Raw genomic sequence first — 17511 nt, 5'->3', positions numbered from 1 at the left:
TTACAATGAAAATACACTTATCTAAGATTCCTGTGGTGGTTTGGGAATAGATGGGACAATTATGAAGTTTTCATTGGTTTTTCTACCACTAACCTTAAATGACCAGCTTGTGCTCTCTGCTGTATAGAGAAGCAGCATGGCTCAGTGGAAAGAGCACGGGCTTTGGAGTCAGAGGTCATGGATTCAAATCTCAGCTCCGCCAACTGTCAGCTGTGTGACTTTGGGCAAGTCACTTAACTTCTTTGTGCCTCAGTTACCTTATCTGTAAAATGGCGATTAAAACTGTGAGCCTCCTGTGGGACAACCTGATCACCTTGTAACCTCCCCAGCACTTAGAACAGTGCTTTTCACATAGTAAGTGCTTAACAAATACCATTATTATTATTATTATTATTATTATAACTTTGATGCAAAAGAATATGAATAGGTCAGAAATTAATCAGCTAAAGTTAGAAGTTGCAGGTAATGATCAATCCATCAGTGGTTTTCTTGAGCACTTAATGTTTGTGGAGTACATTACTAAGCACTTGGGAGAGTATAATGCATTAGAGGTGGTTGACACAATCCTGCCCTCAAGGAGCTTATGATCTATTAGGGGAGACAAAAGTTAAAATAAATTACGGATAGAGGAAATGGCAGAGCATTAGGGTATATATATATATATATATATATATATATATATATATAAATGTGCTGTGGGAGCTGGGGAGGGGTGAGGATCAAAGTTCAGAGGGGATATGGAACCAAGTGCATAGGAAAAGCAGAAGAGAGGAAGCTTAGGCTGGGGAGATGAGATGTTAATCAGGGAAGGCTTTCTGGAAGAGAGATGATTTTAGTAGGGCTTTAGAGGTGGAGAGAGTGGTGGTCTGTCATGATATGAAGGGGCAGGGAGTTCCTTCCCATTTGGAGGATGTGAGCAAGGAGTCAGTGTCAAAATTGATGAGATTGACATAATGAATAGGTCGATGTTAGAGGAGTGGAATGCGCAGGCTGTGTCGAGTAGGAGATTAGCCTTCGTAATGCATTTCCTGCAACAATTTCATTTTACCAGTTTTTAAAATGAAAATCAGGACACAATCATCTTGTCTTATGCTGTCAAGTTATCTCTGACCCATAGCAACTCCATGGACACATCCCTCCCAGTGTGCCCCACTCTCCATCTGCAATCGTTGTGGTAGTGTATCCATAGAGTTTTCTTGGTAAAAATACAGAAGTGGTTTACCATTGCCTTTTTCCATGCAGTAAACTTGAGTCTCCACCCTCAACTCTCTCCCATGCTGCTGCTGCCCAGCACAGGTGAGTTTTGACTTGTAGCTGATTACCTTCCACTTGCTAGCCATTGGCCAAGCTAGGAATGGAATGGGTAGGCCTCTGCTTGACTCTCCCTTCTGCAGCCGAGACTAGTAGAGTTTTGGAAACTCTCCAGGTGCGATCCTGAGAGGGGGGACACGATTGTACACTAACATCAATTTTGTAACATAGTTTTTTGGTACTGAACACGATTGTACAGTACCCCAAAAAATGTTACAAAATTGACGTTACCTAGAAAACACTGGAGAAAGTTATCTTTCAGTGGGTGCACAATAATGCAGTAAATCATTTTTTTCCAGATAGCAAGCCTGGGAGAGAGAGAATAATTTTTCTCCTGTTCACTGCAGTATTGTAGAATTTGGCTTGTAAAATGAAACCTAGATTTATGAAATACCTTATTACTATCATTACTATTAGAAGTAGTATTGTAGTAGTAGTATCTTCTAGACTGTGAGCCCACTGTTGGGTAGGGACCGTCTCTATATGTTGCCAACTTGTACTTCCCAAGTGCTTAGTACAGTGCTCTGCACACAGTAAACACTCAATAAATACGATTGATTAATTGATTGATTAGTATTGATGATCCAACTGTGGTAATTTATTCACCTGATCTCACTCCCTTTGCTCTCCCCGCCCCAAAGCACTTATGTATATATCTATAATTCTACTTATTTATATTGATGCCTGTTTGTTTTGATACATATATATATATGTGTTTGTACATATTTATTATTCTACTTTACTTGTACATATTCATTCTATTTATTTTATTTTGTTAATATGTTTTGTTTCATTGTCTGTCTCCCCCTTCTAGACTGTGAGCCCGCTGTTGGGTAGGGACCGTCTCTATATGTTGCCAACTTGTACTTCCCAAGCGCTTAGTACAGTGCTACGCACACAGTAAGCGCTCAATAAATATGATTGAATGAATGAATATGTTTGTACATATTTATTACTCTATTTTACTTGTACATATTCATTCTATTTATTTTATTTTGTTAATATGTTTTGTTTTGTTGTCTGTCTCCCCCTTCTAGACTGTGAGCCCGATGTTGGATAGGGACCATCTCTATATGTTGCCAACTTGTACTTCCCAAGTGCTTAGTACAGTGCTCTGCACACAGTAAGTGCTCAATAAATACAATTGAATGAATGTAGTACTGATAAACAAAAAAAGATGAAAACATACTACCCCTTTAAAGTGAGAGACAGATACAAAATGTTGTTTCATAAGCTCCTTGTGGGAAAGGATTGTATCTACCTACTTGTAGTCTCTCAAGTGCTTAGTACAGTGCTCTGCACAAAGTAAGCATTCAATAAATAACATTGATTGATCATGGTTTCCTCATTTTATCTATTTCAATTATCACTATGGGTCAGAGATAACTAGACAGTCTAAGACAAGACACTCAATTATGAAACATAATTTTATCATTATTATAATTTTATTTTAATAGGCTATTTAAATAACTATTTATTACCAAGATATATTAGCATTAGATTTACAATGTTTTTGGCATAGTTCAAAACTGTTTTCTGATCTTTGAATTCATTCAGATTTTACTGGTGCTTGAATTGGCAAAATCAATTATCTTTAATAAATGCTTGGTAATTGTTCAATCAATCAATTGCATTTGGTAAAAATGGTGCTTTATATTTTCCTTTCTTAAAATGGAATTTCTGGCCTAGAGTGCTTGACCCCTCTCAGGATGGCACCTGGAGAGCTTCCAGTACTCCACCAGTCTTGGTTACTGGAGGAAGAGTCAAGCAGAGGCATATCCATTCTATTCCTAGCTTGGGTGGTGGCTAGTGAGTGGAAGGCAATCTGCTACAAGTCAAAATTGCCCTGTGCTGGGCAGCAGCGGCATGGGAGAGAGTTGGGGGTGGAGACTCAAGTTTTCTGGGCGGAAGAAGGCAGTGGTAAAACTCTTCCATATTTTTACCAAGAAAACTTTATTGATACACTACTAGAATGATTGCAGATGGAGGTGGGGCATTCTGGGAGTGATGTTTTCATGGAGTCACTGTGGTTCAGAAACGACTCGACAGCATAAGACAAGAGTGCTTGAAACTGAAAATTTCTTGATTGTTTACTTCATGATGTAATTTATATTTTGTTTCTGTTGAATATAAGATGGAGTCACTTGTCAAAGCACAAATCCAACATAGTCATCACACTTTTATCCAAATTCTGCAGAAGACTTTGTTTTTAGTTTTCCACATGAAGAATATGCAGCATGGCTCAGTGGAAAGAGCATGGGCTTTGGAGTCAGAGGTCATGGGTTCAAATCCCAGCTCCACCAACTGTCAGCTGTGTGACTTTGGGCAAGTCACTTAACTTCTCTGGCCCGCAGTTACCTCATCTGTAAAATGGGGATTAAGACTGTGAGTCCCCCCCGTGGGACAACCTTTTCACCTTGTAACCTCCCCAGCACTTAGAACAGTGCTTTGCACACAATAAGCACTTAATAAATGTCATTATTATTATATTGATGAGTTGACTTGTATCACCTTATTTATTTTCACAAAAGGTCATGATTCCCTAATTGACCATACTACCAATGCTTCTCTCTATATATCTTAAATAGAAACACGGCCCTCTATGCATTTTCATCCAAAGGTAAAAATTCTGATCTCAGAATATTTTCTCTGCACACTCTTGAACAATCACAAGAGAATTGTCTATCATAGTCTGCAGGCATCTAAGCCCAAGGTTCTGGTGTCCAAACAGTGCAGCCTTTTGTGACTTTTTTATGGTATCTGTTAAGTGCTTACTGTTTGCCAGGCACTGTACTAAGTATTGGGGTAGATACAAGCTAATTAGTTTGGACACAGTCCATGTCCCACATGGGGCTCACAGTCTTAATCTCCATTTTACAGATGAGGTAACTGAGGCACAGAAAATGAAGTGACTCACCCAAGGTCACACAGCAGGCAAGTGGTGGAGTTGGGACTAGAACCAACATCCTTTTGACTTCCAAGCTCTTGATCTATCCACTAGGCCATGTTTCTACTTTCCTACTTTCAGTCCAGTCCAAGGTTTGGCTCATGATGACAACCTCCAAACATGAAAGATCTGGACAGTACTAACAAGCACCTGACAATGATCCAGGTATCAGTGGTATTTACTGAGCCCCTACCTTGGGCGATTCATGGATTCTTCAATTGGAAAAGGATAGTGATCCATAGAAAAGTCGGTTATGTGAATTTGGAATAGATGCAAAAAGGTCTGGATCCTCTCAGGCGGATGTGGGTCAGAAAGTGGATTCCAATCCATTTTCATTTCAGCAGCTTGTACCTCCGCATATGCAGCTATTGAGATGGTATTTTCCAGCCACACTGATACCCTGGTAATAGCCTGCTGGACTCTGTGGCTATATCACACCATCAGTATTGTCCTGCAGCAAATGGACTGTCTTTGTAGTCAATCGATGATATTTATTGAATGCTTACTACATGCAGAGCACTTCTGTACTAAGCGCTTGGGAGAGTACAACAGAATTGACAGACACATTCCCTGCCCATAACGAGTTTACAGCCTAGAGGAGGAATGTAATGTAATATGCTCCACCGCTAGCTACCTACTCATGTCCAGCACTTAGAACAGTGCTTTGCACATAGTAAGCACTTAATAAATGCCATCATTATTATTATTATTGCATCCGCTGCAGTGGTAACCTGGCAGGCAGGGACCGACAGTGCTAGTGGACCTATCTATTAATCATAAATCAGTTAATCAGTGGTATTTATTGAGCACTTTATTGGGGCAGAGCACTCTAGTAAATGCTCAATAGAGTGCAATAGAGTACATAGCCAAGACAATCTGGTGGGACCTGGGCAAACCACCTGCACTATAATTAATTCCTTCACACAGGGCCTTGGTCCCAAACATTTTCTGCCCGGAATCCCCTTTCATTTATTACAGGAGATTCCATCGTCACTCTCCTGCTGCTGTTGTCATTGCCAAGTCCAAATGTCAGGAGGAAGTGTTAAGCTGGGATCAGACGGGTCTTGACAGACAAGGCCGACACACTGGCTTGAGCTGGAAAGGTCCACAGTGGCTGTTGCACCCCGAGGAAGCCCCTGGTCCCAACACAGCCCTGTTACTGGATCTGGAGACCATCCATTCCAGCCGGGCATCTTGCTACCTCCAGAGTACTTTTTGCCAGGCCAAGGTTCCTGTCTCTGTTGCCCACGTTTCCTGACTTCATAGCAGTGCTCCCTCCTGACAGAAAACCTCACCCAATTCAGTGTAGTTTGTCAGGGCAGTGGTGCCAGAGGCAGTTCCCTTGTAGGTTAAGGAGAAGATCCCATGCCACTGTGAGATCCTCAGTCACTGAGGGACCCCTGAAGGACATGGAACATCCCCCTAACTCCCTTCCTGCCCCAGCCCTGGATACAGACGAGCATTTTTAAAAAACCTACTGCAAATAACCCTAGGAAAATCTGGAGTTTGCAGAAGCAGCAACATTGTATTGAACTGTCAAATACATCCCGATTACTAAAGCATATAGAAAGAACTTTAACCTCTGCAGCCTCAGACCTCCAAACAATTAAAAAGCAAAGGTTCCTTGAACTGAACAGGAAAAATAGAGGAAAAGTCAGCATAAATAATGTCCTACCAAGCCAGGATGGAGCAGGTATGGAGCCCAGATTTCTTGCTTGCTCTCCTGTCTTCTGGTGACTGTGCATTGCCTCCTGAAAGAGAGGCCTTGACTGATGCAAATATTAGTCTTGCAACTGGGTTTCTCTTCTTTCTAATGTGGTTAGGTTTAAAATGTCCCAAGAAGATGTTTTTCTGAAACCAGAATTTTTGAACATGCTAGTGAAAGTTCTGCGAAATTGGGCATTGAAGAGTTGAGGTATAAATAATAGATATTATCTTGGTCTAAAAGTATACATTAGGAGCAGAAAAATTTGAATAAACTGTGTATTTTACTAACTGAGTCTGAAGAAGGAGAAAAAAGTAGCAAATTTCCACCTAAAACATGAAATTACTCCTGATAGAGCCATATCCTGAGGCATAAGCAGCATCTTCTTTACAATGCCTCCCATTTTCTCAATTAATTTCATTTTTCTAAATAGGTAGAGCAATGTTGCCTCAGCTCTAGGGAAAAGAGCTGGACAAATTGAAGAAAATCAAGCAAGATGAAGATATTAGCACAAAATAAGAGTAGGGAGCAAAGAACAGAGGGCTTGGGGCTGAATGCTTTCCAGGATGAATGCTTTTCAGTAATGAATCAATCAATCCATCAATGGTATTTATTGAGGGCTTAGTATGTGCAGAGCACTGTACTAAAAGTTTGTGAGAGTACAATATATTGGAGGAGAATATATCAGACATGTCTCCTGCCCACAACGAGCTTACAGTCTAGCGAGGGAGGCAGACATTGATATAAATAAATTATGGCTATGTACAAAAGTGCTGTGAGGCTCAGGGTGGGATGAATATCAAGTGCTTGGATCTGTGCATTGGCAATGCAGAAGGGAGGGGAAATGAGGGCTTAGTTGGGGAAAGCCTTTTGGAGGAGAGGTGATTTTAATAAGTCTTTTGAAGGTGGGGAGCATGACCGTCTGTCATACATGGAGCGGGAGGCCAGGGGAAGGACATGGGCAAGGGGTCAGCAGAGAGGTAGATGAGATCAGGGTACAGTGAATAGCTTGGCGTTGAGTGAACTGTGCAGACCTCTTTGTAGTAGGAAATCAGTGAGATAAGGTAGGAGGGGACCTAAAGCTCAACATGTCGAAGACTGAGCTCCTTGTCTTCCCTCCCAAACCTTGTCCTCTCCCTGACTTTCCCATCTCTGTTGACGGCACTACCATCCTTCCCGTCTCACAAGCCCGCAACCTTGGTGTCATCCTCGACTCCGCTCTCTCATTCACCCCTCACATCCAAGCTGTCACCAAAACCTGCCGGTCTCAGCTCCGCAACATTGCCAAGATCCACCCTTTCCTCTCCATCCAAACCGCTACCCTGCTAATTCAAGCTCTCATCCTATCCCGTCTGGACTACTGCACTAGCCTTCTCTCTGATCTCCCATCCTCGTGTCTCTCTCCACTTCAATCCATACTTCATGCTGCTGCCCGGATTATCTTTGTCCAGAAACGCTCTGGGCATATCACTCCCCTCCTCAAAAACCTCCAATGGCTACCGATCAATCTGCGCATCAGGCAGAAACTCCTCACCCTGGGCTTCAAGGCTCTCCATCACCTCGCCCCCTCCTACCTCACCTCCCTTCTCTCCTTCTACTGCCCAGCCCGCACCCTCTGCTCCTCCACCACTAATCTCCTCACTGTACCTCGCTCTCGCCTGTCCCGCCATCGACCCCCGGCCCACGTCATCCCCCGGGCCTGGAATGCCCTCCCTCTGCCCATCCGCCAAGCTAGCTCTCTTCCTCCCTTCAAGGCCCTGCTGAGAGCTCACCTCCTCCAGGAGGCCTTCCCAGACTGAGCCCCTTCTTTCCTCTCCCCCTCGTCCCCCTCTCCATCCAAGTCTTACCTCCTTCCCTTCCCCACAGCACCTGTATATATGTATATATGGTTGTACATATTTATTACTCTGTTTATTTATTTATTTATTTATTTTACTTGTACATTTCTATCCTACTTATTTTATTTTGTTGGTATGTTTGGTTCTGTTCTCTGTCTCCCCCTTTTAGACTGTGAGCCCACTGTTGGGTAGGGACTGTCTCTATGTGATGCCAATTTGTACTTCCCAAGCGCTTAGTACAGTGCTCTGCACATAGTAAGCACTCAATAAATACGATTGATTGATTGATTGATTGAGGGGAGGGAGCTGATTGAATGCTTTAAAGTCTATGATAAGGTGTTTGTGTTTGATGCAGAGGTGGATGGGCAGCCACTGGTGAATCTTGAAGGGTAGGCAGATGTGAACTAAATTTTTGTTTTGTTTTGTTTTTTTCTTGGAAAAATGATCGGGGCAGCAGAATAAAATAAGGACAAAAGTAGGGTGAGGCAAAAAGCAGGAAGATCAGCAAGGAGGCTTCTGCAGTAGTCAAGGTGGGATATACTTTCTTGGAGTAGCATAGTAGCAGTTTGGGTGGGGAGGAACAGGCAGATTCTAGTGATGTTGTGAAGGTAGAACAGACAAGATTTGGTGCCAAATTGAATTGTGGGATAAAAGAGAGATGAGTAGAGGATATTGCCAAGGTTATGGGCTTGTAGGACAGGACAGGAAGGATAGTGTTGCGGTCTACAATAATGGGAAAGACCAGGGAGAGCAAGGTTTGTGTGGGAAGATGAGGAGTTTTGTTTTGGACATGAGTAGTATGAGGTGTTGACGGGACACCCAAGTAGAGATGTCCTGAAGGCAGGAAGAAATACAAGACGCCAAGAAGGAGAGAGGTCAGGGCTGGAAAGGAAGATTTGGGAATCACCTGCATAGAGATGGTAACTGAGGCCCTAGAGTGAATGAGTTCTCCAAGGGACTCGGTGTAGAGGGAGAATAGAAGGGACCCAGAACAGGGCCTTGAGTTATTCCCACTGTTGGAAGATGAAAGAGAATGAGCAACCAGAGACACAGGAGAAGAACCAGGAGTGGACAGTGTCAGTGAAGCCTAGGTTGGGTAATAAGCTTTCCAAGGGAGCAAGGGTCGATTGAGAAGGGAAGGGGACTCAGAACACAGCCTTGAGGGACACCCACAGTTGAGGAGTGGGAGGCAGGGGAAGATCTGGTGAAAGAGACAGAGAGGCAGTTGGGTGGAGATAATGCTGATGCTTTCAGTCCTTTATGTGTGTTTTTCCCTCTTCTGCCCCTGGCAGCATTTTCTTACCACTCTGACTTTTCAACAGCAGAGTCTAGGTTGGGGCTGATAGCACTGGCGGCCATGTTTCTTCTCCCACGACGGAACTGAAGCAAAAGACAACAGTTTAGTGAGAGGAGAGAGGTGACGAGGCATGAGAAGAGCAGCCCTGGAAAGCGTGGCAGGTTAGTCTGGTAATTTCTTACTTCTGGCTGATGCCAACTCTTGCTCCATTCCCTTGTACTCCATTTGAGTGCTATTTTCCTTTAAGGGTCAGGAGAGAAATTTAGGGATGTAGAGGGCAAAAGTAGGGAATGTTTAATGGTCCATCCCTAACCATTTGATTGGATATCAAAGAAGGCAACTATCACATTGTCCAAGTATCCCTTTGCCACATTTGAAGTCAGAATATCGTGTGGGATGAATCACTGATCCTCCAGATACAACCCTTCCTGTGTTTGCTAATATTTCATAAATCAATTTTTCAGACTCTAACAAATCACAGTTCAGCAGCTGGAAATGTGAGTTTGAAGCTATTGTGGATAGTCTCAAGCAGTGTGGCCTAGTGGAAAGAGCAGCAGCTTGGGAGTCTGAGGACTTGGGTTCTAATCCCAGCTTCTCCACTTGCCTCATGTGTGACCCTGGGGCAAGTCACTTAACTTCTCTGTTCCTCATCTGTAAAATGGGAATTAAAGACCTGTTGTTCCTCATAATTAGAATGTGAACCCTGGTTTGGACAAGGACTGTTTCTGACCTGAATACCTTGTATCTACCACAGCACTTAGTACAGTGCTTGGCACATTTGTCTTATGCCGTTGAGTCATTTCTGACCCATAGCAGCACTATGGACACATCTCTCCCAGAACACCCCGCTCTCCATCTGCAATCGTTTTCCTAGTGTATCCCGTAGAGTTTTCTTGGTAAAAATATGGAAGTGTTTTACCATTGCCTCCTTCCACACAGTAGACTTGAGTCTCCACCCTCGACTCTCTCCCATGCGACTGGCCAAGCTAGGAATGGAATGGGTATGCCTCTACTTGACTCTCCCTCCCATAGCCAAGACTGATAGAGTACTAGTGGAAACTCTCCAGGTGCGACCCTAAGAGGGGTACTTGGCACATAGTAAGCACTTAACAAATGCCACACTTATTTTGGTTTCAGTTTTGTTAGTAGGCAAATTAAACTATTTTAGTATATTCACCTCAGAGACATACATTCTTATGCCTCTGAGGCAAAAAGAATCCATGGTTTCTAAAAATGGCTAATCAATTTGACCAGTTGTTTTGTGTTCCACATAGACTAAACTTCCTTTTGATTCTTTCACAGGACCTTTTTATCTACTCCTTGGGTCAACTCCAAGGGTTATCCATAATCACTCCATTGTGCTCTCTGACATGTCACTCTTTATGCACATAGTCTTTCCTTTCCCCATTTAGATCTCCCATAAATCATTTGCTTTAACAATCTTTATGAGTGAGTGTTCATTTATTGACCAATTGTTGAGTTTTTAAAAGAAAGGTTTCTTTAATTGTTTTCCAAATCTCTGACCAGTAATGCATTATTTTCTGAATCCCCAAATAATTCAAACATCAGTTTCCAAAACATCTAAACTCACCTTTTCAAAGATACTTGAGCAGTTATTGTACAGTGAGTTTCTAGATTCAGTTTCTATATTGCACTGATAGAAGAAGAACCACCTGGAGAGTAGATCAGGTGCCAGTGGCATACTTTCCTCAGGGAATGAAGGAAAATGGCAACCACCTTCATGGAAAAGGAAGCACAAACTTTTTCCCGATGCTGGAAATTTTTTGTGTGTGAATAAAGAAATTTAACTTTGAGGTGCATTTTCTCTCTGATTTGAGTTTATTTGAGCCTTGTCCATACATAGTCACTACAGAGGTGTAAATCACCTCTTAATTGGAGAAGCAGCGTGGCTCAGTGGAAAGAGCTCGGGCTTTGGAGTCAGAGATCATAGGTTTGAATCCTGCCTCCGCCACATGTCTGCTGTGTGACCTTGGGTAAGTCACTTAACTTCTCTGAGCCTCAGTTACCTCATCTGTAAAATGGGGATTAAGACTGTGAGCCCCACATGGGACAACCTCATTACCTTGTTTCCCCTCCCCAGCGCTCAGAACAGTGCTTTGCACATAGTAAGCGCTTAACAAATGCCATTATCATCATCATCAATTAGATTTCCCATGACAGATCTATGGATCATTGCCAAGAAATCAGTGATTTGCTGCATTAAGACCTTTTTTTTAGGGAGCATGGAAGATAACCTGTTGTTAGGAACTGAATTTTCAACTTTGAAGATGTGCATTTTTTTCATTAATATTTATTTAGTTACCTCAAAATGTAACATGCACATATAAATCAGGCAGGGCTACCAAAATGATGGGTTTTGTGTACAAGGATGAATTGCATAAATGTTTTCTTCTGTTGGTTTCATATGACATTGTGCCTTCCTAAGGTTTTCCTAAATGGTAGTTTCCAAGAGAAATGTATGGATTCATTGTCTTTCACCTCTTTCCTGAGACACATTTTTCCTACAGAAGGATTAGGAATGCTTAAAAATATGTCTAAATTTTGAGAATAAGAAGAAAATTGGGATGGGAAAACATTTTTCCCTAGACCAGAATACACTTCACATTTGGGAGTTGGTGTTTAATTTCATTTATGTTTGTCTTTGGCTTTCAGCAAATTGTGCTTTTAACAAAAATGGTTCAAAATGCTTCAGGGATATCAAATTGCTCCTGAAAGACAACTTTTTAATGATGTAGAGATTATGCAGATCATATTTCCCTTTAAATGCTCATTAATTTAAAAACCGCTAGGAAAAAATGCACTAGGGATTTGAGCAAACAGAACATGTACTGTACTCTGGGGGAGAACTGATGGATTCCAAGCTTTGGTTTTAATAATTGGCCTTAAGGAGAGCCTGTGGGTGGGTAGCCGTTCTCCTCTAACCCTGTCTGACCAGAGCTGTTTTACCGCACATCACAAGACTGGAAATTCTCTATACTATGAACTCCTTGTGTGCAGGGAATGTTTCTACCAACTCTGTTATATTGTACTCTCCCAAGCACTTAATACATTGCTCTGCACCCAGTAAGCACTCAGTAAATACCATTGATTGATTGAAGAATTCCCAGGGGAAGGAGCTACAATTGGAGCAGCCGGAGAGGTTTCCCTGGAGTGTCATGTTTTCTACAGGATGCTTTCTTTATGGGAGAGAGGCCACCCAGAATTATTTTAAGCTCCAAAAATCACAAAAAATGATGCCAGAATAGTACTAAAAATGGTCGGATTTCTGAGTTTGAGGAATTGGAACACGCAAGCCATATTTAAGGAGATTCCAGTGGGCATGCCATAGTTTAGGACTATAAATCCCCAAATAACATGAAAATTGAAGATTCTTTCTCTCTCTCAATCATACTTATTGAGTGCTTACTGTGTGCAGAGCACTATACTAAGTGCTTGAGGGGTACAATATAACAGAGCTGGTAGACACATTCCCTGCTCACAACGAGCTTACAGTTTAGAGTGGGAGACAGCCATGAATATAAAAAAATAAATTGCGAATACATACATAAGTGCTATGGGGCTGAGGGAGGGGTGAAAAAGGGGAGCAAATGCAAGTCAATCAATCAATCAATCGTATTTATTGAGCGCTTACTGTGTGCAGAGCACTGTACTAAGCGCTTGGGAAGTACAAGTTGGCAACATATAGAGACAGTCCCTACCCAACAGTGGGCTCACAGTCTAAAAGGGGGAGACAGAGAACAAAACCAAACATACTAACAAAATAAAATAAATAGAATAGATATGTACAAGTAAAATAAATAAATAAATAGAGTAATAAATATGTACAAACATATATACATATATACAGGTGCTGTGGGGAAGGGAAGGAGGTAAGATGGGGGGATGGAGAGAGGGACAAGGGGGAGAGGAAGGAAGGGGCTCAGTCTGGGAAGGCCTCCTGGAGGAGGTGAACTCTCAGTAGGGCCTTGAAGGGAGGAAGAGAGCTAGCTTGGCGGATGGGCAGAGAGAGGGCATTCCAGGCCCGGGGGATGATGACGTGGGCCGGGGGTCGATGGCGGGACAGGTGAGAACGAGGTACGGTGAGGAGATTAGCGGCAGAGGAGCAGAGGGTGCGGGGTGGGCTGTAGAAGGAGAGAAAGGAGGTGAGGTAGGAGGGGGCGAGGTGATGGAGAGCCTTGAAGCCCAGGGTGAGGAGTGTCTGCCTGATGTGCAGATTGATTGGTAGCCATTGGAGATTTTTGAGGAGGGGAGTGCCATGATGATGCAGATGGGAGTGGGAGAAGATGCATTGAGGACTTAGGAAAGGCCTCTTGGAGGAAATGTGCCTTCAGTAAGGCTGTGAAGCTGGGGAGAATGATTGTCACCTGTTCTTATATTTGATGGGTGAGAAAGTAGCCTGACCTGGGACTCGGCCTTGGTGCCTTGTGGGGAAGTCTCTTAGCTACTGAGCGTTTCATGCTATTCTTTAAAGAAAAGATTTCTCCCTGAAGTTGAGATTCAGCTGACATGCCAACAGACGGACCTGTTGGGGAACTTGATGTCGGGAACCTATCCCGATTTCAGGGATTCCGTACCTAAATGCTGGGGATGATGAGAGCATTTGGAGAACATGGGAGAACATAAAAATAACTTGAAAAATGACATACGAGGTCCATCCAGGAACAGCAGAGAAAGCAAAACACTGCATTTCTTAATGGTGCAAGAGGAGACAAAGAGAGATGGTGAAGCAAACTCTCAGTTGACATGGTGTAACTTGTAGGCAGCTGAGAGACAGCAGCAGCAGGCAGGCACAACAGTTAAAAAATGGGTAACTTTTCGAGCAGAGACATTCTCAAAGAAGACTGCTAGACTGTGAGCCCATGTTGGGTAGGGACTGTCTCTAATGTTGCCAACTTGTACTTCCCAAGCGCTTAGTACAGTGCTCTGCACACAGTAAGTACTCAATAAATACGATTGATTGATTGAAGCTGAGGTGAAAACAATGTCAAGCACTTCAGGTAGAAAATGCTAGTCTAGAAAGGGGTAATCTTTATATTAACAAACTGATTGAATTGTTGGCCACACATAATTCTTACTACCTAAGCCTGTACGCATTGATAAAATCTCAACAGTAGTGTCATGTTTGAAACCCAGAGGCTAACTCTATTTGATTGGAAATATTCAAACAAGATAATATGGTCAGACTATCCATTATGAATTTATCCATACTCTCTCTGAATCTATTGATATCTTCCACCTATAAAACTTCTTGAGGACAATAATTCCATCCGCCTTTTGCCACCTGCTATCTAAAGGGCTTCCTTTTGTTTGTCTTAAAACTACCATCTTCAAGCATTAATGGGTGAGCCCAGTCAGTGTTTTGCGATACGGTAAAGAATAATTCCATTTTTGTCTTGTTCACATTTGTCAGGTTGAATAGACTATAGTCAAGTATCTGGGAAGTGGGAGAAGCTTAACTTAATTGGCTCTTGTGGAGGCACTGATTTTGAGTATAAGAATGTAAGCAATGCTATCAATGGATAATAGTGATTACCACGAAGGTATTTGTAACTGCTGTAACTAAGTGCTGGGGTAGGTACTAGATAATCAGATCAGATAAGCGTGGCTCAGTGGAAGAAGAAAGGGCTTGGGAGTCAGAGGTCATGGGTTCTAATCCCAGCTCTGCCACTTATCAGCTGTGTGACTTTGAGCAAGTCACTTAACTTCTCTGTGCCTCAGTTACCTCATCTTTAAAATGGGGATTAAGACTGTGAGCCCCACGTGGGGCAACCTGTTTACCTTGTATCTCCCCTAGTGCTTAGAACAGTGCTTGGCACATAATAAGCACTTAACAAATACTATCATTATTATTATAAAGTCAAGGTCCCATTTGGGGCTGAGTCATTTTACAAATGAGGAAAATTTTATTAATGATGTGCATATAGCTATAATTCCATTTATTCTGATGGTTTTGGCACCTGTCTACATGTTTTGTTTTGTTGTCTGTCTCCCCCTTCTAGACTGTGAGGCCATTGTTGGGTAGGGACCATCTCTATATGTTGCCGACTTGTACTTCCCAAGCTCTTAGTACAGTGCACACAGTAAGCACTCAATAAATATGATTGATTGAATGAATGAATGAAACTGAAGCCCAGAGAAGTTAAGTGACTTGCTCCAGGTCAAATAGAAGACAAGTGGCAGAGCTGGGGTTAGAACCCAGGTCTTCTGACTTCCAGGCCTGTGCTCATTTCGCTATGCCATGCTGCTTCTCTAGATAAAGCTGATGACTCACCCATCCTGGTATTCTCTCTCGGATGGTGGTAAAAAGATTTGTAGAGGAATTGTGTGATGGCTGCCCTCCTTGACATCCTTCTTAATAGTTAGGATGTATCATCTCACATTTCTTAACTTTTCCCCTCTATAATAATAATGATGATGGTATTTGTTAAGCGCTTACTATGTGCAAAGCACTGTTCTAAGTGCTGGGGAGGTTACAAGGTGATCAGGTTTTCCCATGGGGGTGCTCACAGTTTTAATCCCCATTTTACAGATGAGGTAGCTGAGGCACAGAGAAGTTAAGTGACTTGCCCAAAGTCACACAGCTGACAGTTGGTGGAGCCAGGATTTGAACCCATGACCTGACTCCAAAGCCCGTGCTCTTTCCACTGAGCCACACTGCTTCTCCATGGTGCTTCTCTCTATACCCTTCTGTCTATACCCTTAACTTGCCCTCCAGTAACCCATTAGAGACTGCTCACCACGTATTTATCCAGAACCCTCTTAAACTTGCTGAATATTTTCTACCTGTACAACTTCCTGCTATTTGAGATAAGTACTTTCAGCCTACTGCTTCAAGCTTCAAATAGGTGTCTCCTCATCCTAGTTTGTGGGATTTGGTTAAACAACAATTCCATGTGCTTCATAAATACTGCAGCACAGGAAGCAGGAAATCTTCACATGTACAGAGTATGCGAGGGATTTTTGCTCAGGCCAGTCATTAGTGTTACTGGCCATGCATGTATACTCCGATAAAAAAAAATCTAACCATGGGGAGTATCATCTTTGAAGCCAAATTATGCCTATATATTTGGAAATACTTGCAGAATCAATGTTTCTCTTGATGGCAGTTATGCAGTTTTGGTTCAGGAAAAAAAAAACCATTGATTTCACAAATCAAGTTGGCATCAAGTAAGCTGTGGTTGGAATAGCCTTACTGTGGAGTTGTAACAGATGTTCCAAAATCTTCCTAACTAAAATTAGGACTAGGAGAATGTTAATCTTAGTCACTCTGGTTGCAAAAATGATGTTGACTTGAGAGGCACGAGATCACAAAAAATGATGAGTAATGTTTTGCTAGGGGTTGATTTGAAATTCAAGCAGTTTACTTCCACTAGTTGTTGGAATGCCCTCTCTCCACCCCCACACCCTGTTTTCACATCTTTTAATCACTTTTTCTACTCTCCTTCAAGTTGTGGACCTTTTTCAAGTTCAGTTCCTTTAAATTGGGCAGTCCAAAATTGGTGCTCTAATGAAAATGCCGTAGTTTTAGTTCTGCAGGGTGCAGTTAGTTGTTTAGGTCTTTCTAGTAAGGTACACTTGAAAAAAGGGATATAAATGCTACATTCTTCTTTATAGAACAGTATATTAGAATTTGGGCATATAATTTCAGTGGAAGCAATAGATGTAGTGACTCTGATTGTTTAGCCCATTTCAATCACACTGTCTCTTTGGAATTTATGACTGTAACTTGTCCTCTAAACTGTAAGCTTATTATGGGCTTACATTATTATTATTATTATTATTATTATTATTATTATTATTATTATTGGAAAGTATCTGCTAATTCGGTTTTGTACTGTCCCAAACACTTAGTGCAGTGTTCTGCATATAGTTAGCACTCAGTAGATACCACTGATTGATTATGTGAGTTTAGCATAAATTCCTATATGCATAAGAGGATTTAGGTGTTTTCAAGTTTTTCACGATTTTTTTGACCATCTTCTCCATGCGAACCAAAATGATCCTCTGTGGGCATTTGGCAAAAGTTCTAGCCTCATCTGTATTTTCTTAATCTGGATTTTGAATTGATGCCCCTTTACTTTTCTTCTGAGACTGCTGACAGGCTGGTCTCGACACATGGACCGAATCTATCATCCATCATGAGAGTTCACTGAAGCATGTAAAGATCTGAGAGCTAACTCTATTTCCTAGCAACCAAAGAAAACCATTGCACACTACCATTTTTCCTGTCAGCAGGAATGCCCAGATTTATGTAAGCTACAAATACATGCTATCACCACAATAAACCATATATTCTGAGGAGATATTTACAGTCCGCAAATCATGGTGATACCTTCTGACAGGCCTACAATTTTAAGATTTCTCCATTTGGAGCCTAAAGTACTATTAGCTA

General features: G+C 42.0%; 2 non-coding genes across 2 annotated transcripts; one reads left to right on the top strand and one right to left on the bottom strand.

The window, feature by feature from the left end:
• Positions 1–1306: 1306 nt before the first annotated feature.
• LOC119920408 lies at positions 1307–1444 on the bottom strand. Its single transcript, XR_005448156.1, has one exon. It is a non-coding gene; the product is annotated as a small nucleolar RNA SNORA7 (small nucleolar RNA).
• Positions 1445–3009: 1565 nt separating this feature from the next.
• On the top strand, positions 3010–3147 carry LOC119920649. Its single transcript, XR_005448380.1, has one exon. It is a non-coding gene; the product is annotated as a small nucleolar RNA SNORA7 (small nucleolar RNA).
• Positions 3148–17511: the final 14364 nt, after the last annotated feature.

This window comes from Tachyglossus aculeatus, chromosome X1 (assembly GCF_015852505.1).
Source record: "Tachyglossus aculeatus isolate mTacAcu1 chromosome X1, mTacAcu1.pri, whole genome shotgun sequence".
Classification (NCBI taxonomy): Eukaryota; Metazoa; Chordata; class Mammalia; order Monotremata; family Tachyglossidae; genus Tachyglossus; species Tachyglossus aculeatus.
Note: the sequence above shows the minus strand (reverse complement) of the source record. Positions and strands in the feature narration are given on the sequence as shown.